This window comes from Meriones unguiculatus (assembly GCF_030254825.1).
Source record: "Meriones unguiculatus strain TT.TT164.6M chromosome X unlocalized genomic scaffold, Bangor_MerUng_6.1 ChrX_unordered_Scaffold_30, whole genome shotgun sequence".
NCBI lineage: Eukaryota > Metazoa > Chordata > Mammalia > Rodentia > Muridae > Meriones > Meriones unguiculatus.
In genome coordinates, this window is record NW_026843706.1 from 8393503 (window position 1) to 8419288 (window position 25786).

The following is a 25786-nucleotide window of genomic DNA, read 5'->3' on the forward strand; positions in this document are numbered from 1 at the left end:
AAAGGCAAGAGATACTCACTTTCTCTTCTAGTTTCATATTTTTCACATCTGTAAACATAATTTGAAACATAATACATGAGTTGTGGAAAAACTAAAAAATGAATGCTCATACTAGCAAGTTGAGAAGATGTAAGTAGTCAATACATAAACTTCTGTAGTCATGACTAAGACTTTTTTCTTTTTTGCAATGAGCATCATCAATAATGCCTCAGTTGCTATGGACTGCTGAGTATCTGACCTAAAAGTATGTATGTTTCCAGTCTGCTACCTCAGAGTAGCACTCTACTACCACAGAGTCTTGTTGGAGATCAAAATTCTTTTCCACCTTTAAAAGCTGTTACCTTGTTTTTATTTTGGACATCTGACTTCTGAAGACTTTATGGATTTAAAAAATCTCATTACTTCATGTGATCCTAGGAGAGGGCCTGACAATATAGCAGTTTAAAAAAAAAACAATAAATCAATTAATGAATGAGTTGTAGTATGCTTTTAAGACATGCATCTTACAGAAGGATCACTTTCCATAGTTTTTTTATTTTTTCTTAAGGATGAGAAATCTCAACACACATAAGCCAGTGACTTTTCTAAATACTTTCTTTCTTTTCCCCCTGCTTCTTCCCCACTCCTTCCATCCTATTTTCTTTTCTTAAAAATTAATTTACAAAAAAACAGGTTTCCATATGGGACTTTCATGTGTCTTTCATTTTGGTTGATTCTCTTTCCTATTTACACTGTTCCTTCCTCATCTCCTTGCCCACAGTTTCTCCACTCTACCCCTTCTTTCCAGGTATAACATACTCCACTTTATTCTATTGTCTCTAACTCTAGTGAACCTCTATTCCCTGCCCAGTTTCATGGCCTCTTTTCTAGCATTACCTGCATTTACAGCCACCTAGATATGTTTATGTAACTGCAGCTAAGATCTGCATTTGAGGAACTTTGCAATACCACTGTACATTGTACAAAAGAAATATACATTCAGATTTATCATGGCGCTTTTCACAATGGTCAGGAAGTAAAACCAGGAAGTAAAAGATGTCCATCAACAGGTGAATGGGTAACAAAAATGAAATACAATGACTATTTATGTAACTGCAAAGAAAAAGATGTGCTATGAAGCTAATGAGAAAAAAAATAAATAAATGAAACTGGATGACATTTTATCAGAGTGTAACCGAGGTTCAGAAAAACAAATACCCTATACACTTTCTTTCATTTTTTTCCTTTCTTTCAGCCATCCTTTTCGTCCTTCATCACATCCCCTATCCTCTTTCCCTCTTTTACTTCTTTCTTTTCCTCATTAAGACACTGAGGTTATTTTCTCCCACTCTTGAAGAAAAGACATGTCATAATCACAGGAAGTCCGACAAATAAAGGAGGTAATGATATCTCTGAAAGGTTTTAGAGCCTTTAACTCAATTCTCATTTAACTCAATTCCTCAATTTCTAATAGGGAATTTGTGACACAGTTTGCATATACAGAGCTTGGAAACTACTAAACTAAAATAAGCTAGCATGTGGAAGTTATAACTTTTTAATTTGAGGACAGTCATGGCAAAAATAAATAAATAAATAAATAACCCTGAGCCATAGCTCAAAGTATTTGTTTTTCAAATCGTCAAAGGGTCGTTTAAATAAGGCACAAGTTGTGATTACATCATATACAAGTGCACAGGTTCTTTGAAAGTCAAACATGTAAAAGACAACTACTTATTAGCCTAGTAGACAATTTTATTGCTTATTTTCAGTAATTGTGTTTCGTAAGTTTATTCTAAAAATATGTAGTTTTCAAAATCAGAGTTTGAAAAAATATATTTGGTTCACGTAAGGGAGTTGTCTTAGTGACACCCAGAATCATGTCAGAGCTTAACGTTACTCTATTGCTTACAGGAAAACAAGAATATTCTCAATTGTTTATGGACTTCCTTGAAGTATGTATCAGTCAAGTTTTCTTAGTCTTTAATTTGCCTCTTCTCTAAAAGCATAAAAGAAAACCATTATGGAGAAAAATAAAAAATATTCTACTCTCTCCCATTCCCAACTCAAAGATATCTATATATTTATGTATCTATCAGTCTATCTGTGTATCCACCTGTGTTTATATCATCTATCATATCCATATCAATATCTATATCAGAAGTCCAACCTTACATTTCTTCAGCTTTGGCATCTTACCTGTTGAATGTAAGTTTTGTAGCACTTTGTTTCTTCAGGTAAGTAAGCTAGTGATTCATGACAGAGCAAAAACATAATTGACCTCTTGTAAACATGTCACAGTTGATTTAATAAGTCAATGAATGATGTGAATAGTAGATAATTGCATACTTCAATATGACAATGAAAATTTCAAATACAGTTTTCATATTCATGAATAATTACCAAGTACTTCATTTAATATTATTATCAGAGTTAAATAACCTTTTGTTCAAGGTTCAATGCACTGATCTTAATTTTTTTTTGTATTATATCTTTTCACATATCATGAAATGGCTGTTTGTACACTGCAAATATTGAAGCTTACATGTTTCTCAGAATCACATTTTTTATGAGATGTCCTTGCTTTCTATGTGACACAAAACTGTTATTTTTGCTCTTATAACATGATCCTCAGATTTGATAGAGTATTTTGTCTGTAATTGTTATATTTTTTCACTATAGCTAGTTGTATATAATTAGTTTAAAGTTAACTTCCAGGTTCGTTTATTTTACTTTATTTTTATTTGTTTTACCAACTTACTCTTCTCTCATACATTACATGCTTACCAGTTTCCCTTCTCATCACTCTTCCCAATCCATTCTCCTACCTCTCCTCTCCCCAGATCCACTCCTCCTCCATTTCTCTTTTAAAAGGTGGGAGAGGGAGAGTAGGCTCCCAATATCATCCACAAAACATGGCCGAACACAATAAGACTGAGAACAAACCATCCATATCAAAGCTGGGAAAGAGTCCCAAGTACAGGTGAAAGGATCAGGGACACCCTAAGTCCCATTGTTAGGAGTCCGAGAAGAATATCAAGGTATACAACCATAAGATATCTGCAGATGACCTAGCTCAGACCCATACACACTCCCTGATTGTCGGTTTAATCTCTATGAGCCACTTTGAGTTCAGCTTAGTTGATTCTGTGTGGGCCAAGTTCCAGTGTTGTACTTGACCCCTTTGGCTCCAACAATCCCTTTTATCCCTCTTCTGTGGAATTCCGCTAGCTCCACCTAGTGTTTGTCTGTGAGTCTCTGCATTTGTTCCCATCATTTGATGGACAAGTCCCTTTGATGACCTGATTGGGCTAGGCACTAATATGAGTATAGCAGAATATAATTACAAATCATTTCATTGACTTTTTTCCTAGGGGAGATGATTGGAACCTTCAGGTTCTTTTAAATGTCTGTATTTTTCCACTAACCCATACTTTGGGGAGCACATTATTCATGTTGTCTTTAGTGCCTCTCAGTTAATGTGAAACACTTATTACATAAAATTTATTCATTCCATAAACTTATTCATTCACTCATTTATTTGGTATGTGCAATATACTACACGTGAGCATTTGTGTTCAAGTGTAGGTTAGACACTAACTTGTGGAAATTAGTTCTTTCCTTTTACCAAGTAGGTTCCAGAAATTGAATTCAGGTCATTCAACTTTGAGTTTATGTTCCTTTTACCTGCTGAAACATCTTTTCGAGTCACTTCATATTACCCCTAAGTCATGCAGCTCCCTATGTATTTTGATTCTTCATAATTTTATGAACCTTCAGGGATAGAGAGTTGACTCAGTGGACTTTGATTTTTACAGAGGACCCAGATTTAATTTTCAGCCCCCACATAGCTGCACATAACTATACATAACTCTAGTTCCAGGGGATTCAACCACCTTTTATGACACTCGAGCAGTCCAGACATACTCATGGTACATATATATATAGATGCAGAAAAAAAAAACATTCATACACATAGAATAAAACAATAAATCTTTTTTTTAATTTTATTTTTCTTTTTAGTTACATTTTGTTAACTCTGTGTCCCCGCTGTATCCCACTCCCTCTTTCCCTCCCCAACCCCACATTCCCTCCCTGGTCTCCTCCCTGCCCCTTTCCAAGTCCACTGATAGGGAAGGACCTCCTCCCCTTTCATTTGACCCTGTTTTATCAGGTATCTTCAGGGCTGGCTGTAGAGTCCTCCTCTGTTACCTAACAGGACTGCTCCTCCCCTGGGGGGGGGGGGGAATCAAGGAGCCTGACCTTGAGATCCTGTTAGAAATAGTCCTAAAACAATAAATCTTAAGAGTATTAAACAAATAAGTCTGATATGCCATTTTAGTATGTTTATTAATGTAGGGGATTTAAAATTAAAAACCATGCTTGGGAGTGCATGTCTTAAATCTTAGCATTCTGGGAATGGAGTCAAGAGGATCAGGAGTACATGGTAACTCTTGCCTACAGAATTAATTTGAGGTCAGCATGATATATATAGGTGTCTCTTTCAAGAAAGAATAAAAAGAAGGAAGGAAGCAAAGAAGGAAGGAAGGAAGGAAGGAAGGAAGGAAGGAAGGAAGGAAGGAAGGAAGGATAAAAAGTAAAATTAAAGAACAAGAGAAAATTTAAGGTGTGTTTTATAAAATTTCCATTAATATTAATTGATAAAACTTTTAAAAATAACTTAATAAATACCAATGTAAATGTGTGGTAAGTTTTTCTTAAAAGTTTATATATTATTTTGACCAAATTTTCTGATGTGACATTTGGTGAAATAAACATTTGATTTTACCTCAAGAAAATAAAATGAGGGACTTTTTCTTTGGGAGAATATGCTGTAACTCACATAAGAGATGTGAATTTTAAATATATAAAACACAACATGCTATTCTAATATAGTTAACATACAATGACTAACTCTGATTCTTTAGCATCATTTTCTTCCATTAAATAACTTCTTCTCCAAGAAATCCTATCTAATCATGACTTCAATTTATCTGGTAGTAGTTTGCACTAATTTTTTTCTCATTTGTATCAATTATAAATGTAAGGGATTACTTTTATAATCATGGAGGCATTTCTAAAATCAGTAAAATCCTGCCGCTTCTGAAAGTGAATCCATTTGCTTAACTTTATATGGCTGCATCAGCTAGTACTTTGAGAACTTCATGATGGAGGCAAAACAATGATGGCTTTTATGACTGAAAATTTGCCTGCTTAACTTAATCAGCACATATTGACCTGGCGAATGTAGGTGATCATAATTATTAGTTCTTTAATATAGTTTTCTTCTATATTTGTTATATCACATGCAGTTATAATGAACATAGAATCCTTCATATTTAAGTAATGAAAGATTCTCTTTTCTTTTACTGGGATTTTACCTGTTGTATTCAGAGGAGAATTTCAGAGTAATGCCAATCAAATGTTTGGCCACATTTTCTACAGAATCATTGATAAAATAAAGATTTATTTAATAACTTCTATGTCTTTGTCCAGCTACCTTATAAGTAAAACAAATAACAGACATGATTTTTTTCCATTTCTTATACAATGAATTATACTTCTTAAACTGGAATTTGTGATGCTTATGTCAAGAGCATGTTGTCATTCCATAGTATTTGTTTTTTCATTAATACATATTGCTTCTCTCTATGTATGTGGTTTGTAGTGATTAAATCCAACCTACCTTGGATTTTAACTCCCCTTCCTAAACTTTTTAGCCACTGTTTCTTGATTGACTACTGTGTTCTCCACATGTTAAAAAAAAAAAAAAACCAAACATGTGACAGTTTTCTCTGAAAATTTTCTTGCTGTAGAGTTCTAGGCTTGACACTTAAGCATACATGTGAACTTTGAAACCATGGTCATGCCTGTGATGGATGACTTTAATGGACACTTAATAACTTCCTTAAACTAAACAAATAATTAGTCTCAATTACAGAAGTGTAAATTTGACACTAATTAATGAATGTGCCCAGCCTTACACATTGGTTTAAGTGGAATTGATCTTAGGGCCCCTGAGTTCAATTTAAGAGCTGGCAAAGTGACAAATAGGAAATGACTAAGATCTAAGAATGTTCATTATTAGAAAGATTAATTGGTATATTACTTATAAAATACTAGGAAGGTGAAGCCATAATGATATACTCATAATAAGAGGCCTCAAAATAGGATTGGCAACTCTAAAATTTTAATTGTGTATAATGACTATATGAAATATAATCTTTTAAGAGAATGTCACATTCACTTATGCTCTCTTTCCTTTTAGTTTCTTATGAGTTAAAAAGAAAACAATCTAATTGAGACAGACAGTTGTTTTACATTATATACTGAAATGGTCTCACAAAGTGAGTTAGTTAGCCTAGATGTTAAAAATCAATAGGCTTGTCTTTAAAAGACAATGACTCATTGCTGGCTAGTATTTTTCCATTTTCTTCAGTGATAGTAAAATCAGTTTTCCATGCCTTCTTAACTTCTCCCCCAATTTGAAGATGAAATTGAGAAGGGAAAAATAACAATGAGGAAGTGCTTTTTTATTATTTATTATTATTATTATTTTTTATTATTACAATTCTTTCTTTTCTGAAGAGTGCCTAACACTGAGAGATAAGTTAAAAGCCAAGACAATAGAATGAAATTGAATGATGTGAAAAAGCCAAAATTTATGACTTATTTATTTCAGACCAAGATGTGAAGGTTCACTGAAAGGGGGTGGGGTGTGGAGCAGGAGTAAGCAGGAGAAGTGTGTTATAAAGAGAGTGGGAGAGTAGAGGTTGTTAAGTAGAAAGTTGAGGTAATGAAAATACCATAGAAATTTTGTTTTTTAACATGAATATTTCATGTCTATGTGCTTTTATCCCTTTTCCTGTGTATCTACTGCCTAATCTCAGACAATTCTCTTAATAAAAGGATTTTTTGAGAAAGATGTCAAGGAAAATAAAATTTCTCAAGAAAAGCTGTCAAAGGAAATTGTTGAATGAGACTCAGGAGCAGCATGAGAAAAAAGTGGAAGATGATGATAAAGGTCCTATTCAGAAGTTAAGCCCAGAAAAGTGGGGCAAGAATCAAAGCAACATTACAGCAGAGATGAGGTAACCAGAGCCCTGAAGATAATCATATGGAACTGGAGTCTGAAGCAGGGGAAAAATGGCAAGACTGGTTAAGAGGTTTAAGGCAAAGGCTGACCTACTTTAAAAAAAAAAAAAAAGATCTTTCGCAACAACCAGATGTTGGACTTGGGGAAAAATAGCTCAAGGGGCCTAGGACTAAGTTTCTTTAAGAGCAAGTTGTTCTGAATAATCAAACCATTCTAAATTCATTATGATGGTATTAGTAAATTAGCAAATAAGAAGAAATCATATTTCTACATTAAATTTGTTTAAAATGTTACTTTTAGCAAAATTGTTATCCATATGTAGAATTTTAATTTGCACTGTTGTTGTCTAGCAACTTCAAGTGGACAATTGGAAGAATATTCTAAATTCAAGAATTTTCTAAATGAGGTTTAATTTTATTGCTTTTCAATACATGAATGTAGCCATTCATACTTTTATACTCTGGTAACTCCTTTGACATACATAACTATGCTGGAGAGGTTGTGGAGGAAGGGGAACACTCCTCCTTTGCTGGTAGGAATGTAAACTTGTACAGCCACTTTGAAAATCAATCTGGTGCATTCTCAGACAATTAGGAATAGTGCTTCCTCAAGATCCAGCTATTCCACTTCTAAGCATATATTCAAAAGATGCTCAAGTACACAACAAGGACATTTGCTCAACCATATTTATAGTAGATTTATTCATAATAGCCAGAACCTGGAAACAACACAGATGTTCCATCAACAGAGGAATAGATACTGAAATTGTGGTACTTTTATACAGTGGAATACTACTCAGCAATTAAAAACAAGGAAATCATCAAATTTGCAGGCAAACGGTGGGATCTAGAAAAGATCATCCTGAGTGAGTTATCAGGAGCAGAAAGACACACACTGTATCAAAGCAGATGCTGAGACTCATAACTAAACCTTGTGCAGAGTGCAGAGAATCATAGAAGAGGGAGTTAGTATGACCAGGAGAGGACAGGAACTCCACAAAGAGCAAATATATTAGGGCATAAGGGTCTTCTATGAGACTGTTTCTCCAACCAAGGACCATGTATGGATATAACCTAGAACCCCTGCTTGTATGTAGCCCACAGTAGCTCAGTATCCAAGTAGGTTCTCTAGTAAGGAGAACAAGGACTATTTCTGACATGAACTCAATCGCTGGCTCTTTGACCTCTTAACCCCCACCCCCACCCCGAGGGAAAATCAGCTTTGCTAGGCCACAGAGAGGGACATTGCAGTCAGTCCTGAAGATACCTGATAAGCTAGGGTCAGATGGAAGGGGAGGACCTCCCCCATCAGTGGACTTGGAAAAGGTCAGGGAGGAGGGAGATAAGGGAGTGAGAGTGGGATTAGAAGGGAATGAAAGATGGAGCTACAGCTGAGATACAAATTAAATAATTTGTGATTAATATAAAAAATAAAAATCATAAGAAAGAGAGAGAGGGAGAAAGAAAGAAAGAGAGAAAGAAAGAAAGAAAGAGAGAGAGAAAGAAAGAGAGAAAGAGAGAAAGAAAGAAAGAAAGAAAGAAAGAAAGAAAGAAAGAAAGAAAGAAAGAAAGAAAGAAAGAAAGAAAGAAAGAAAGGAAGGAAGGAAGGAAGGAAGGAAGAAACAACAGCCTTCAAATTATGGAATGGAATGATAGTTTTTAGACTGGTTTATTAGTTCAGGTAACTGGGGTATTTTGATACTCTAAAGAGTTTAAACTTCATTTCTGATAATTCATTTGCATTTATAAGTTGTTTCATAATTAAGCTCAATAGTGGATTCCCTTTTATTTTTGAGATTGTAATATAATCATATCAGTTTTCTTTTCCTTTTCCTCCTTCCAAACCCTTTCATATACTTTTCTTTTCTTTCACTCAAATCATGGCATCTTTTTTATTAATAGGTTTTACATGCATCTATGTATGCTTATACACTTATCTATTCCTTTATAAAACCCTCTCATTATGTATAATGTTATATATATATATATATATAATTCACTTTGTATCCAAGCTATAGCCCCCCATCATCCCCAACCAACCTCTTTCTTCCTCCCTCTGTCTTTTCCTCCCTTGCTCCTCCCCCAATCCACTGATAGGGGAGGTCCTCCTCTCCTTCCATCTGACCCTAGCCTATCAGGTCTCACCAGGACTGGCTGCATTGTCTTCCTGTATGGCCTGGTAAGGCTGCTTCCCATTCAGTGAGAGGTGATCAAAGAGCCAACCACCGAGTTCATGTCAGAGACAGCCCCTGTTCCCCTTACCAGGGAACACCTTGGATACTGAGCTGCCATGGGCTACTTTTGAGCAGGGGTTCTAGGTTATATCCATTAATGGTCCTTGGTTGGACTCAGAAAAGAGTCCTGAGCCCAGATTTTTTTGGTTCTGTTACTCTTCTTATGAAGCTCCTGTCCTCTCCAATTTGTTCTTCTTTCTCTTTCATAAGGTTCCCTGCACTTTGCAGAGGGCCTCTGAAAGACTCAGTTGTTCTATTGACATTTTATTGTTGAAATTCTTTATAGATTCTGTATTAATCCTCTGTCAGATGTATAGCTGGCAAAGATTCTCTCCCATTTTGTAGATTTCTTCTTTATTCAGTTTGTTTTTTTTTTATCTGTATAAAAGCTTTTTAGTTTCATGAATACCTACTTGCCAATTTTTGGCCTTAGTTTTCAAAATAAATTATTCTTCAAGAAGTCATTCCCAACACCTATATTCTGTAAGGTACTGTATATGATTTCTTCTAAATGTTTAAGGTTTTTGGGTTTCAAGATTAGTTTTTTTTTTTTGCTAAATTTAATATTCATTTTTGTGTGAGGTAGTAGATATAGGTCTAATTTCATTTTTCTGCATGTGAATATCCAGTTTTCTTGGCTGCATTTACTGAAGATACTTTCTTTTCTTCATAATATGTTTTTTGACATCTTTGTCAAATACTTATTGACAAAAGTTACATATGTTCATGTTTGGGTCTTGGATTTTTTTTATATTGGTATACATGCCTGCTTAGTGCCAGTATCATATTTTTTATTTGTTTCCTTTACTATGACTCTATATTGTATCTTATAATAGGAAATAGAAATCACTCCAATGTTATTACTTTTGTTCAGGATTGGATTTGTCTGTAGTGGGCCTTTTGTGTTTACATATGAATTTTAGGAGAGTTTTCCCCTATATTTCTGTGAAGAATGAGATGGGGATTTTCATTGGGATTACAATGAATCTGTAAATAGCTTTCAGTAAAATGACTAGTTTTACATTGTTAATTCTACCAATCTATGAGCATGGGCGGACTTTTGGATTTTTTGGTATTCTTGTTTTTGCACTGTAGTGGCCCTTCATTTTCTTGGTTAAGCTTATAACTAGATATTTTATTTTCTTTACCACTGTTGTAAATTAGAGTGTGGACAGTAGATTCTTTTTAAAATTAATTATTTTTTTATTTATTACAATTTATTCATTTTGTATGCCGGCTGTGGCCCCCTCCCTCATCCCCTTCCAATCTTACCCCTCCACCCTCTTCTGCTCACACGCCTGTCCCCAGTCCACTGATAGGGTTGGTCCTCCTCCCCTTCCATCTGACTCAAGCCTATCAAGTCTCACCACATACACATTCTGGAGCTAAATTGTGCTGGATTGAATCCTAACTCTGCTCTTTTGTATCTCTGTAAGTAAATAAGCCCTCTGTGTCTATTTCTCACTTATCTTACCTACAAAATAATCGTTGCTAATTTCCCTTTTTATATAACCCCCTCTTAATCCCTTTATTGCAACATATTCTTTCTGCACATTCCCAGAATTGCACATGCAGCATTGTACTGAGTGTGGTGTGATGAGTGTTCATTACCAACTTCACACAACCTAGAGTCATCTGAGAGACTCTGGTTCTCATTCTTCCTATTCTACTACTTTAATTTTTTTTATTATTCTCTCATACATTACATCCTAACTGAAATCTCCCTTGCCAACCTCCCCTCTCCTTCATATCCACTGCTTCTCCATTTCCCTTAAGAAAAGTGCAGGCCTCCCAGGAATATCAACCAATCTTGGCATATCATGTTGCAATAATACCAGGCACAAACTCTCATATTTAAGGCATGATGAGGCAACCCAGTAGGAGGAAAAGTGTCACAAAAGCAAGAAAAAGAATCAGAGATGGTCCTCATTCCCTTTGTTAGGTACCCCACAAAAACATCAAGCTGCACAACTGTAAAATGCATAGCAGAGAATCTATTGCAGTCTCATGCAGACTCCCTCATTGTTGGTTCAGTCTCCGTGAGCCCCTATGATCCCAGCTTAGTTGATTCTGTCGACAATGTTCTCTTGGTGTCTTTGGCCTCTCTGACTCTTACAATTCTTACTCCTTTTCTGCAAGATTCACTGAGCTTTGAGGTAGTGTTTGACTGTGGGTCTCTGCATCTGTTTTCGTTGGTTTCTGGATGAAGCTTCTCTGATGACAATTATGCTAGGCTCCTTTCTGAGAGTATCACATAGTATCAATCATTAGTAACAATTCATATTTTTCCAGACTTGAAGTAATTTATTATATGTATTTTATTTGCTACAATTGTAAATGTATGATCACATAGATGATTAGAAAAACAGCAGGAGACAGTTTCTTAGCATTATTATAGTCCTAACTATAATTATTTCCTAACCATACACCTACAAATAAATATATCAAACAAATTCCTATTCTTAAACTCATAAAACATTTTCACTTTATTGATTGATTGTTTCTGTGTAGGAGTTGTGTGAGTGTAGGTACAGGCGTCTGTGAAGGAAAGTGTACAGATCTGTAGAGGCCAGAGGTGAACAGTGAGAGTATTTTTTAATGCATTGTCTTTGAAGTAGCGTGTTTCCCTGAGATGTGGGATGAGCTAATGTCATGATGATTTGGGTGAACTAACTGTCTCACATATTCTGGGTATTCTATCTATCTGTAACTCCACACTGCTGTGATTTCAAATGATTGCTGCCATCACTGTTTTTTTTTTTTTTCCTCACAAGGTATAATTCATGGGAATATAATGACAGCAATTTACCCACTAAACTATGTCCCCAGCTCTCCTTCCAGTTTATTTTAACTCTTTAAAAAATAATACTAAAGAAGAATAGAGTAAAGGGGGTACCCCTGTGCTTTCTGACTTGACCTGCTAGAGAGTAAGTGTGCCTTCAAGAACCTACAGTGCCCCAGATCCCGGGTCCATCTAAGATAGAAACCAGACATCAGACCCCTCCCAACCACACACCCACTGTGGAGATCAGAGGGATTCTTGGGACAGTGTTCTCAGTATTGAAGCCCCTGCTCTGTGGGTCTACCAGTGGAGTTCAGGCAAATAATTCCTGGAGCTCAGTCAAAGCTGAATACCCGTAGCCTGTAGGCCACTGAGGTATTCAGGGAATGTGCACAAGCAAATTTCACCTGTGATCACCACCAGTGCTTGTGATGCCTTCAGCTCCTGCAATCCCTTTGGTGCCTGCAAGGCACCCCCCCACACACTCCAGGCTCCTACATTTTCTAGCACCCTGTCCTTCAAGGCACACTTGTAAATATACACACACACTCGCCTGCATTTGTCCTTCTTTTCCTGCTGACCTTCCTCCCCCAGGTACAGCTGAAACACCAACACACACGCCAAAACCACTGGACCTCTCTCATCTTCCCGAAAAATTCTCTAGACACCAGAGAAAGACAGTATCAGTCTAAACTGCAGAATACATGAATGAACAGTGAAGGTTACTGATAAGCACATGGCTAGAGGTTGGCGTAAGAACACATCCAACAAAAATCAGGACACTATCGCTTCACCAGCAACTCCCAAAATAAATGGATACTGCAGTTTATCGGAAACACACGAAAAGGACTTTAAAGCTATGCTTATCCAGTTATTAGAGGCACATAAAGAGGAAGCAAACAAATCTCTCAAAGAATTAGCCCCATAAGTGGAGGCAAATAAAGAGAGAAAAAAAGAAAATAATAATAATAATAATAATAATAATAATAATAATAAAGAGCAGTTGGTATTCATTTTCTCTTGTCTTCCTCCTCCTCTTTTTCTCCTTCTGTTTTTCCTCCTCCACCTTCTCTTCTTGAGACAGGGTCTCACTATGTAGCTCTGGCTGTCGTAGAACTCACCATGTAGATCAGGCTGCATTTAAACTCATAGACATACACCATGTTCTACCTCCCAAGTGCTGGTTTAAAAGGTGTGTAATGATAAGCCTAGCTTCTCATTGCTTGTCTTAAACATAGCCTAGTCTAGGTTTTAGAAACCATTGTTTCTAAAAGTAATTTCTCCTAGAAAAGAATCCCAGTAATCTCCACATTGTTAATCCCAATCAAGAAACAAGTCTTTAGATGTTGTTTGCTTTGGTTTTACTTTGACCTATGAGTTACCTCTTACCACAGACTTACTAGATAGAATCTTTGGTTGTTTAAGTCCTCCATGTTCAACTGTTCCTTCTCAGTCATCTCTCATAGCTATATATCTGCTAAGAGAGCTTATCTGAGTACCAGAAAAAGTCAAACTCATTCCATACTGTTGTCACCTTGAATCTTTAGTAGTGTCATCAAACCCTGTGGTATTGAAGATTGCTTGCTGAAGATTGGCTAGCTATTATTTTTTTTCTAACTCCTTTCCTGGTTCCTTAACTTGTACTGCTAAATTCTTTTTTTTTTATATTACTATATTCTTCACATTTGTCTAAAAAATATATGATTCTTTGTATATTCTGTATAATCATTCACTATCTTGATGTTTTTTTCAATGCAGTTTATTCAGGAACCTTGAACAATCATCTGACCCTGGGGAAAGCCAGCCCACAGCTTAAATAGCCTCTGGGTAGCCAACCCAGGCGTGCCACGTAGGCAATGCAGATAGGTCCACATACATGGAAGCAAGCCAGATTCTCAGCCTTACACAAATGTTACTTAACATATTCACATGTAACACACTATTAGGTTAAGAAAACCTGAAACTATAGGGCTGTTATTACACTCTGAAGTGTTTCTACACGTCTTTGTTTTTAACAGTTGGTTTGATATCACACTTCTAGCTTTCTGAACAGATAGTCCAGATTTGTCCTTCATGTTTTGTTTCTGTCATACTCTATGACAAATAACCCTAACTTTTTTGTTTTGTTTTGAGCTTCACAGTAAACTCAGATGACTAGTGCTTCCTACTATATATACTGATATCACCCTATACTAGATAACTACCATTTCTTCCTTGAATTTGCAGTGGCAGTTGCTCAACCTTGCTCTGCTCTTCTCCCTTTCTGATGTGTAATAAACACAGAAGCCAAATTTCAGTAAAAACCTGTCATTCCTCTCTACAAATCTCAGCAGTTGATCTAAAATGCTCTTAGTATGAAACCTAAAGTCTTTACACCGTCTTATATAAATTTTTAGGATATGCCTTCCATTGTTTTTCTTATGTAATTTCCTACTACTATACTCATTATTCATAAACCTCTAGGCAGAGCATTCTTTCCCTGTTCTTGATATATTCTAAAATTCAGCCACTAGAAAGCATGATGTTCCATTGCATAAGACAATTTTGTCTTACATATTCTTATTATTTCATTTCCTTTTTAAGGCCTGCACCCAAATGTTATCTTCTAATATGGCTTTACCTATGATTTTCAATCTTTACCTTTCCATCCTTCCACTGACACTTCTGTCATTTCTCTTCTTCCTTATATTGTTCAAAATTTTTAAAAAAACATACGTAATTTATTAATTTAATATATCTTTTATTTTTTATAATTAAAATTTCATTTATTTTTAATAGTTTTCTGAGATCTAATTGACATGCACAAAATTTTACACATTCAGAATTGCACAATCAGAGAGATTTTGATACTTTTGTATATCTTTTTAGCTTTCACTACAGTCAAGTTAAAGAAGTTAGTCACAGCCTGAAACATTTCATCTTCATATTTCCTCATTTTCCCTTCCTCTTCCCTTACCCCATTGCATCTATTTCTCTCATATATTAGCTTCACACACAGACACACACACACTCACAAAACCTTTGAGGTATTGAATTTTCTATTGATTTTATTTATTATTTGAGAATTTCTTATAGTGTAACTTTGCCAAATTATTTTCTGCTTTTCTCCCATATCCTTCCCTCTACCTACACTCTTTTAATTAAATTTTTATGTTTTAATATTATTTACAGTTTATTAACTTTGTATCCTAGCTGTAGCCCTTTCCCTCATTCCCTCCGAATCCCACTTTCCCTTCCTCATCTTCTCCACACCCATTCCCAAGTCCACTGATGGAGGGGGGGGCTGCTCCCCTTTCATCTGATCCTAGCTTATCAGGTATCTTCAGGACTGGCTGCAATGTCCTCTTCTGTGGCCTAGCAGGGCTGCTCCTCCCTTGGGGGCAGGGGAGAGAAGCAAAGACCCAGCCATTGAGTTCATGTCAGAAATAGTCCCTGTTCCTCTTACTAGGGACCCCTTGGATACTGAGCTACCATGGGCTACATCCAAGCAGGGGTTCTAGGTTATATCCATACATGGTCCTTGGTTAGAGATACAGTCTCCTAGAAGACCCCTGTGCTCAGACATATTTGGTCCTTGTGGAACTCCTGTCCTCTCCAGGTCATACTAACTCCCCCTTCTTTCATATGATTCCCTGTACTCTGCCGAAGGTTTGATTATGAGTCTCAGGTTTAAATACATGAATTTTTCTCTCTTAATAAATGAAACAGCCACTGAAAGACACAGAGCTGCTATGTGTTGGCCAACTTCTCCTGAGCATGTGTCCTTCCATCGAATATGATTGATATACCCAGTGTTACTAATTAAAGAAACTTGATTTTTCCTTTCTCAGCATATGTCACTTATTTGCTCACTTGTGAATAACTTTCTTGGCAAGGGGTAGGATTCTGTACAAATTTACCCTTCTCTGTGTTGGGTTATTATCTGGCTTGAATCTATACAGGTCTTCTGCAGCTATCACAGTCTCTGTGAGTTTTTTATGCATTTCTGTCCTATTATGTGTCGAAAACTGTAGAAGAGCATATAGAACATAGTATTATAAAGGGACATATGCACATATTTTTCTTTTTCCCTGCCTTCTCCTAATACATGTGATTTTTTTTCTCTAGGGCCATTTCATTTTCTAGTCTGATCAATCGTTTTTATGTAATAGGCACTTAAAAAGTATGAGCAAGTGAATAAAGGGGATTCTGTTGGATTTTACCTTCACCTACAAATATGGTGAAGTTTGTCCATTAATGCAAATGTTACATTAAGTGCATACAGTGATGTAAGCTGTGAATACCATAGATTACTATTACTTTCATTTGTTAATTAAATAAGAGCAATTCCACTTACAAATTTCTGCTCACAGCCTCCATTGTTGCATTCTTTACTTGAAAAGTATGCCATTAATTTATTGTAATGAAATGTCTAACAAAGAAAAGTTGGGATTTCTAAAGAAATTCAGGGGACTTGGAAAGATTACTGAATCTGCCATACTTCTAATGTCCTTGTTTCTACAAGTATTGTTGGTGGGAATGTAAACTTGCACAACCACTTTGGAAAACAATCTTGTGCTTTCGCAGACAATTAGGAAAAGTGCTTCCTCAAGACTCAGCTATGCCACTCCTAGGAACATTTCCAAAATAAGCTCAAGTACTCAACAAGGACATTTGTTTGACCATGTTCATAGCAGCCTTTTTCGTAATAGCCAGAACCTGGAAACAACCCAAATGTCCCTCAATGGAAGAATGATACAGAAATTGTGGTAAATTCACACAATGGAATACTACTCAGCAATTAAAAACAACGAAATCATGAAATTTGCAGGCAAATGGTAGGATCTACAATAGATTATCCTAAGTGAGGTGTCCCAGAAGCAGAATGACACACACAGTATTTACTCACTTATAAGTGGATACTAGACCTATAAAATTTGATAAACATAATAGATCTGTACACCTAAAGAAACTAAGAATGAAGAAAGTGCCTGGGTAAGATGATCAGTCCTCACTCAAAAAGACGAATGGGATAGATTTTGGAAGAAAGAGAAAACAGGAAACTAGACAGGAGCCTGCCACAGAGGGCCTCTGAAAGAGTTTACCAAGAAGTGTATCAAAGCAGATGCTGAGACTCTTAACCAAACTTTGGGCAGAATACAGGGAATCCTATGAAAGAAGGGGAGATAGTGGGACCTGGAAAGGACAGAAGCTCCACAAGGAGATCAACAGAACCAAAATATCTGGGCCCAGGTGTCTTTTCTGAGACTGATCCTCCAACCAAGGACCTTTCGTGGATATAACCTAGAACTCCTACTATGTAGCCCATGGCAGCTCAGTATCCATGTGTGTTCTCTAGTAATGGGAACAGAGACTGTCTCTGACATGAACTCAGTGGCTGCCTTTTTGACCACCCACCCTGAGGGGAGAGCAGATTTGCTAGGCCACAGAGGAAGACAATGCAACAAGTCCTGATGAGACCTGATAAACTAGGGTCAGATGGAAAGGGAGGAGGACCTCCCTTATCTGTGGACTTGTAGAGGGGCATGGGAGGAGATAAGGAAGGTAGGTGGGTTTGAGAGAGAATAAGGGAGGGGGCTACAGCTGGGATACACAGTGAATGAACTGTAATTAATATAAAATATAAAAATTTAATTAAAAAAGAAAAAAGTTTTAATCTGAGTTGAAGAGTTGCAGAAAAGAATTATATAATAACATTTAGACTCTCTCATTCACTTACATTTTATAATATGGAGATTTAAGTATAAAATGTTACTTTACTATTATTTAAATTTACTTTAAGGAGTTTCACACATGTATGAAATACATAGCAATCACTTTCATCCTTTGCTTCTTTACCATACTTGTCAAAGTTCACTCTTTCCTACTAATCTCTTTCTCATATATTTGGGAATATTTGTTATGTTCAGTGACCCACTAAGATTATCTAGGGCTATTTGTATGATCATGGATTTGGCACTATCTGTTGGTGACTAGGAGTTTTTCAGTGGGTACACAATTAAAGACAGTGAATTCTCTTCACCCAGAGTCAATTAATAGTTAAGAGTTCAAGAATAAAAGTCTAGGGCCCCATCAGTACTTCCCTTTTTATTGATTTAGTTGTTTTATTTATATATTAGAAATTAAGAACTTTAGGTGTTTTATTTATAAATTAGAATATTTTTAATGTTAAAACATCCATATTAACTAGAGATCTGCAGATTTGATACACACCCTATCAAAATTTAACATTTTACATAGAAATATAAAATTCTCAAATTCATATGAAACAAAAACATCCCCTGAATATTTAAAGTAATCTGTTTTTAAGTGAGCAAGTTTTATTTTTTGTTACAATTTTTTAATTTGTTTATTTTTAAGATATCTTTTATTTTTATTAATTTCAGTTTATTCACTTTGAATCCCACCTGTAGCTCCCTTCCTCTTTCCCTCCAAATCCCCCCTTCTCTCCATCTTCCCCACCAAAGACCTTCCCCCATGCCACTGATAGGTGATGTCCTCCTTCCCTTCCATCTGATCCTAGTCTATCAGATCTCATCAGGAGTGTCTGCATTGTCATATTTTCATTACAATTTATTCACTTTTTTATCCCAGCTGTTGTGTTCTCCCTATTTTCCTCCCAATCCCTCTCTCCAGCTCTCATCTCCTCCCATGCCCCTCTCCAAGTCCACCCATAGCGGAGGTCTTCCTCCACGTCCATCTGATTACAGTGTATCAGGTCTCATCAGGACTGGCTGAATTGTCTTCCTCTGTGACATGGTAAGGGTACCCTCCCTCGTGGGGAGGTGATCAATAAGCCAGCCATTGAGTTCATATCACAGATAGCCCCTGTTCTCATTACTAGGGAACTCACTAGAACATTGAGCTGCCATGGGCTACATCTGCAGGGGTTCTAGGGTTATCTCCATGCATGGTCCTTGGTTGGAGTATCAGTCTCAGAAAAGACCCCTGAGCCCAAATTTCTCGGTTCTGTTGCTCTCCTTTTGGAGCTCCTGTCCCCTCAATGTCTTTCCATCTTTCCTCTGTCTTTCATAAGATTCCCTGCACTCGTTCCAAAGTTTGGCTCTGGGTCTCAGCATCTGCTTTAATAGCATGCTTGGTCTTTCAGAGGCCCTCAGTGGTAGGCTCCTGTCCTGTTTCCTGTTTTCTCCCTCTTCTGATGTCTATCCCATTTGCCTTTCTGAATGAGAACTGAGCATCTTACCCAGGGTCTTTTTTTCTTGCATACCTTCTTTATGTGTACATATTTTAGTATTGTTGTCCTATATAATATGTTTAATATTCACTTATAAGTGAGTATATACCATATTTTGTTGTTTTTAGATGCATATAAAATACATAGTATTCAAATTTTTGATGAACAACTTATACATTTAAAATAATTCATGAAAAATATATTTGAGTTCAATCATTGACATAGTCATTGATGATAGACATTGCCAGGCAATTTAGGACAAGGACTTAATATTATTTGCATTCAGTACGAAATGTACAAAATTGGAAAAATATTTAAAAAATAAGGGAAATGATAAAAATGGAAGGAATTGTTAAAGGAAAAATATGAATGGTATTTATAATTTACACATTCACATGTTAGTTTCTGTTACATCTTTCTAAACATATAGCTACTATAAATTTCTAATTTCTGTGTTGTAAATTTTAAAACATCATTGGGAAAATGTGTATATACCCACAATGGTAAAGCATAAAACTTGGCCAAAATACCTTCAAGCTTAGAAATTTGATTCACATTGCCATTATTTAACTTAGTTCAAAAATTTAATAGATCCTTCCATTGATCAGACATTCTTTTACTCATGTGAGGGAGGACAAGATTCTGCCTCCTCATGGTTCTCATATAATTAATAAGTAATGATGACAGCAGATCATTAGGTATGAAGTGCTATGAAAATAAAATAGGGGTGTATGAAAATAGCTTAAAGTGATTCTCCAGGGTCACTAAACAAGATCCACAAGTGAAATACTCACTCCAACCAAATCATAAAAAGATTGTAATGATCTCAGTGATATTCTGTTGAATGAAAAATGGTTTCAAACATCAGAAGTCTGGTAATATATTGGGTGTTTTCAAGTGACAGGAAAAAGTTACTTATGGCTGGCACAAAACAAAATAAAGAAGTGATAATGCTATGGGTTATTTTTAAGGATATAGGGATCAAACATTTTTCACAATAACAAAATACTGAAAAAGTATCTAAAGGTACAGGACTAAGAAATTACTACAGAAAGCACAGCTTGTCTACAGGCTCAATACAGTGTTAAAGGAGCCCTGAATTAAGCATCTTCCCTAGGGTCCTCCTTGTTTAGCTTCTTCAGGGCTACAGATTTTAGTATGTTTAATCTACATTAGATGGCTAATATCCACTTATAAGTGAGTATATACCATATGAGTATTTCTTCTTCTGAGTTACCTCACTCAGGATGACATTTTTTGTTCTGTACATTTGTCTGCAAATTTCATGATTTCCTTGTATCTAATTGGTGTATAGTATTCCTTTGTGTAAATGTACCACACTTTCTGTATCAATTCCTCAATTGAGGAACATCTAGGTTGTTTACAGATTCTGGCTATTACAAATAAAGCTGCTATGAATATATTTGAGCAAATTTCCTTAATGAATTGTGAGGCATCTTTTGGGTATATGCCTAGGAGTGGATCTTGAAGTAGCACTATTCCTAATTTTCAGAGAAAGGGCCAGATTCATTTTCAACATGGTTGTACAAAGTTACATTCCCATCAACAATGGAGGAGTGTTTCTCTTTCTCCCCAACATCTTCAGCAATGCTGGATATCTCCCTGAATTTTTGATCTTAGCCATTCTGATGGGTGTGAGATGAAATTTCAGGGTCATTTTGATTGGCATTTCCTGAATGACAAAGGACTTTGAGCATTTCTTTGTTTCTTGCCTTTTGAAGTTCCTGTGTTGAGAATTCTGTTTAGCTCTGTACCCCATTTTTAATTGAATTACTTAGTTTGTTGGTGTTTAACTTCTTCAGTTCTTTATATATTCTGCATATTACTCCTTAATCAGATGTACAGTTGATGAAGATCTTTTTTTAATCTTTTTTTAAAAAATTTTATTAATTACACTTTATTCACTTTGTATCCCCCTATAAACACCTTCCTCCTCCCCTCCCAATCAAACCTTCCCAACCCCTTCTCCATGCATGCCCCTCCCCAAGTCCACAGATAGGGTAGGTCTTCCTCTCCTTCCTTCTGATCCTGGCTTATCAGATCTCATCAGGAGTGGCTGCATTGTCTTCCTCTGTGGCCTGGTAAGGCTGCTCCCCCCTCAGGGGGAGGTGGCCAAAGAGCAGGCCAATCAGTTCATGTCAGAGGCAGTCCCTGTTCCCATTACTATGGAACCCACTTGGGCAATGAACTGCCACTATCTTTTCCCATTCGGGACGCTGTTGTTTTGTTATGTTAACAGTGTCCTTTGCTTTATAGAAGCTTTTCAGTTTCATGACGTCTCACTTATTAATTGTTGATTTTAGAACCCATGCTGCTTTTGTTCTCTTTAGGAAGTTGACTTCTCTGCCAATGAGGTCAAGGCTGTTCCCCACTTCTTCGAACAGATTTAGTGTATCTGGTTTTAAGTTGAATTCTTTGATCCACTGGACTTCAGTTTGTGCAGTGTGATAAGTATGGATCTATTTGCATTTTTCTACATGTAGACATACACGAAGACCAACACCATTTGCTGAAGATAGTATATTTTTTCCATGATATGGTTTTGGCTTCCTTGTAAAATATCAAGTATCTGTAGATGCCTGGGTTTATTTCTGGGTCTTTTATTCGATTCCATTGATCCTACAGTCTGTATTTAAGCTAGAAACATGCTATTTTTATTAATGTTGCTCTATAGTATAGCTTGAAATATGGGATAGTGATACGTCAAGAAGAGCGAACTGGATAGACATTGGAAGTAGGAGAAGACAGCAGGACAGGAGACTTCCATAGGGTATGTCTGAAAGACTCTACCCACCAGGGTATCTAAGGAGATACTAACTAAGAGTCATAACCAAACTTTGGGCAGAGTGCCAAAATCCTTATGGAAAAGTAGGGAGACAGAAAAACCTGGAGGGGATTATAACTCCACAAGACAAACAACAGAGCCAAAAAACCTGGAACCGCGGGTACCTGCAGAGATGGCTACTCCAAACAAGGACCTTGCTTGGAGAGTACCTAGACTCCTTGTTTGGTGGAAGACCATAGGCTGCTCTGGTCTAAATGGGCTTCCTAATAAGGGAAACAGGGACTGTCTATGACATGAACTAAGTGTCTGGCTGTATGATCACCTCCTCCTGAGGGGTGCAGCCTTGCCATGCCACAGTAGAAGGTAATGCAGAAAGCCTTGATGAGACCTGATAGTCTAGGATCAGATAGAATGAGAGGAGGAGGACTTCCCCTATATGGGGACTAGGAAAAGGGTATGGGGGAGAAGATAGAGGATGGTGGCATCCCATAAACTAAGTTTTAATTAAATTTAAAGATTCACAATCCAATAAAACTGAATAATTGAAAATAACTTCATAGGGTATATTCTAATAGAACAGAAAAATAAAATTATCTATTAAATTAAAATATGTACTTGAGCATATTTTGGATATATGCCTAGGAGTGGGATAACCGGATCTTTCAGGAGCACTATTCCTAATTGTCTGAGAAAGCACCAGATTGATTTCCAAAGTTGTACAAGTTTACATTCCCAGCAGCAATGGAAGAAGTTTCCCCTTTCTCCACAACTTCTCCAGAATGTGTTGTCACTTGAGTTTTTGATCTTAGCCATTCTGATGGGTGTAAGCCAAATCGCTTTGATTTGCATTTCCCTGATGACTAAGAACATTGAGCATTTCTTTAAGTGTTTCTCTGCCATTTGATATTCCTCTATAGAGAATTCTCTGTTTAACCCTGTACCCAATTTTTTAATTGAATTACTTGATTTGTTGTTTTTTTAACTTATTGAGTTCTTTATGTATTCAGGATAATAGCCCTCTGTCAGATATAGGGTTGTTTAAGATACTTTCCCAGTCTGCAGGCTGTCGTTTTGTTCTGATTACAGTGTGTTTTCCTATACTGAAGCTTTTCAGTTTCATGAGGTTCCATTTATTGATTGTTGCTCTTAGAGTCTGTGCTGTTGGTGTCCTGTTCAGGAAGTTGTCTCCTGTGCCAATTAGTTCAAGGCTCTTCCCTCCTTCTTCTTCTAACCAATTTACTATGTCTGGTTTGATGTTGAGGTCTTTGATCCACTTGGACTTTAGTTTTGTGCAGTGTGATAACTATGGATCTGTTAATAAGGGCATTTGCTCAAACATGTTCATAGGCAGCTCTTCTCATAATTGTCAGAATCTGGAAAAAACGCAAATGTCCCTCAAATGAGGAATGTATATAGAATTGTGGTACATTTACACAATGGAATATTACTAAGCAGTTAAAAACATGGAAATCATGAAATTTGTAGGCAAATGGTAGTAACTAAAAAAGATCATCCTGAGTGAAGTATCACAATCAAAAAGACACACCTGGTATATACTCACTTATAAGTGGATATTAGACATATTATCTAGGATAATCATACTAAAATATGTACACCTAAAGAAGCTAAGCATGAAGACCCTGGGTAAAATGTTCAGTTCTCATTGAGAAAGGCATATGGAATAGACAACAGAAGAGGAAGAAAACAGGAAACAGGACAGGAGCCTACCACAGAAAGCATCTAAAAGACTGCCCAGCAGGCTATTAAAGCAGATGCTGAGACTAATAGTCAAACTTGGGAAAGAGTGCATGGAATCTTATGAAAGATAGGGGAAATAGAAAGACCTGGAAGGGACAAAAGCTCCACAAGTAAAGCAACAGAACCAAAATATCTGGGCTCAGGAGTCTTTTCTGAGACTGATACTCCAACCAAGGACCATGCATGGTATAACCTAGAACCCCTGCTTAGATGTAGCCCATGGCAACTCAGTATCGGAGTGGGTTTTCTAATAAGGGGAACAGGGACTGTCAGTGACATGAACTCAGTGTTTGGCTCTTTGATCATCTCCCTTTGAGGGTTGAGTAACCTTACCAGGCTACAGAGGAAGACAATGCAGCCAATCCTGATGAGACCTGATATGCTAGGATCAGTTGGAAGGGGAGGAGGACCTCTCCTATCTGTGGACTTGGAAAGAGGTGTGGGAAGAGATGAGGGAGGGAGGGTGGGATTGGGAAGGCAATCCAAGACATGGGGCTACAGATGGGATACAAAGTGAATAAAATGTAATTAGAAATAAGAAAAATAAATTTAAAAACAAAGAGAAAAAATAAAATGTGTTTAATATTATAAATGGTTAAAAATAATATGTAGATAATCGTACCTAAAAAAGAATTTTAAAATTGGCTAATGGTAGGAAGCAGCAGATGAAACATGTTTGTTGTTGACTTTCTGTCTCTGGATGTTTCATTCTTAGGCAATTATTCCATTTGTTTCCATGACTGCTATCCTTTTAATTAGTATGATAGTCTTTCCAGCTCTGTTGCTTGTCCTCAAATTGATCCTTCCATAATGCATTGCTTGTCTTTTTATTCCCATTTTAAAATCTATGATGACACACCATTTAGTTTGCAAAACTTCATAGATCTTAAATGGTACTAAAGATTCTTCCTAACACTTGTAGTTTACCAGAAACATAAGTTTCTCTCTTTTCATCAGTGTTTCTGTTTAATACATCAAAAAATATCCTGGTTGAATTTTAAATTTGTAGAGATACTTTCATTTTCTCAACCTCTGTCTATAGTAAGCAATACCCAGTTGATATTGTGTATGTTTCCCCACTCTTTGTTTCTTCTTTAAAACAAATACAAATTAAATTCTCATATTTCCTATTTTGATATCTGCCTTCTCATAGTTTGAGGTCACATGAAGGCAGGAACCTTCTTTAACGTGACACATTCATATGAATAGTAAATACATATTCAATGATTTTTATGTCCAAAATACTATTATGAAAAGAGTAAACATATCAATTCATTTACAGGTTAACCATGTGAGGAAGGTTATTATCAGAGTAATAATTGAGGCCTACTACAGCCTAATCTAGTAAGTAAAATGAGTTTAAGTATACTATGTAACTGACTCACAATTCTGTGATTAACATAGTAAAAAGATTGGGTATTAATTTCTGCTGTTGGCCTTCATGGATGCTTTCTTATAGTTTTAATTTTATTTGCTTCCCTGAAGCCAACAAAGTCTTCCCCAGTGAGTGAAACTATGTACTCTGTGAGCAGTTTTTAAACAACAGTAGAATCAATTCATCTTATATGTATATATTGTTTCCCAAACAAAATTAGCCTATTTGTTTTCAATGTATCACACTTTCTAATAACTGAGCTTTTGATACTACTTCCTGTGCCAGGAGTTCTTACTTTTCCTCTTCTGAATAATGTGTTATTAGTGTTCTTTCCTAATTTTTAACCACTATTCATCTCATTTGTAGTTTTGTCCAGATAGGAAGTTTATTGTCGTTGGCATGTAAATGCTAGGTAAGTACTTGGCTATATCAGGTATGAATTAAAAAAACTGAGCTCATTTTGGACATAAATATGACATTCATCATTATAAATAAAAATTCTTGGGCCAAGGATCTCAAAAAATTGCTAAGGGATAAAATACATTTTATCAGAATTATTTTCAGA

The 25786-nt window shown here is 36.2% G+C and overlaps 1 protein-coding gene across 4 annotated transcripts in view; it reads left to right on the top strand.

The window, feature by feature from the left end:
- Il1rapl1 (interleukin 1 receptor accessory protein like 1) overlaps positions 1–25786 on the top strand; it is a 1800273-nt gene that overhangs the window by 183298 nt on the left and 1591189 nt on the right. The gene's annotated exons all lie outside the window — the stretch shown is intronic.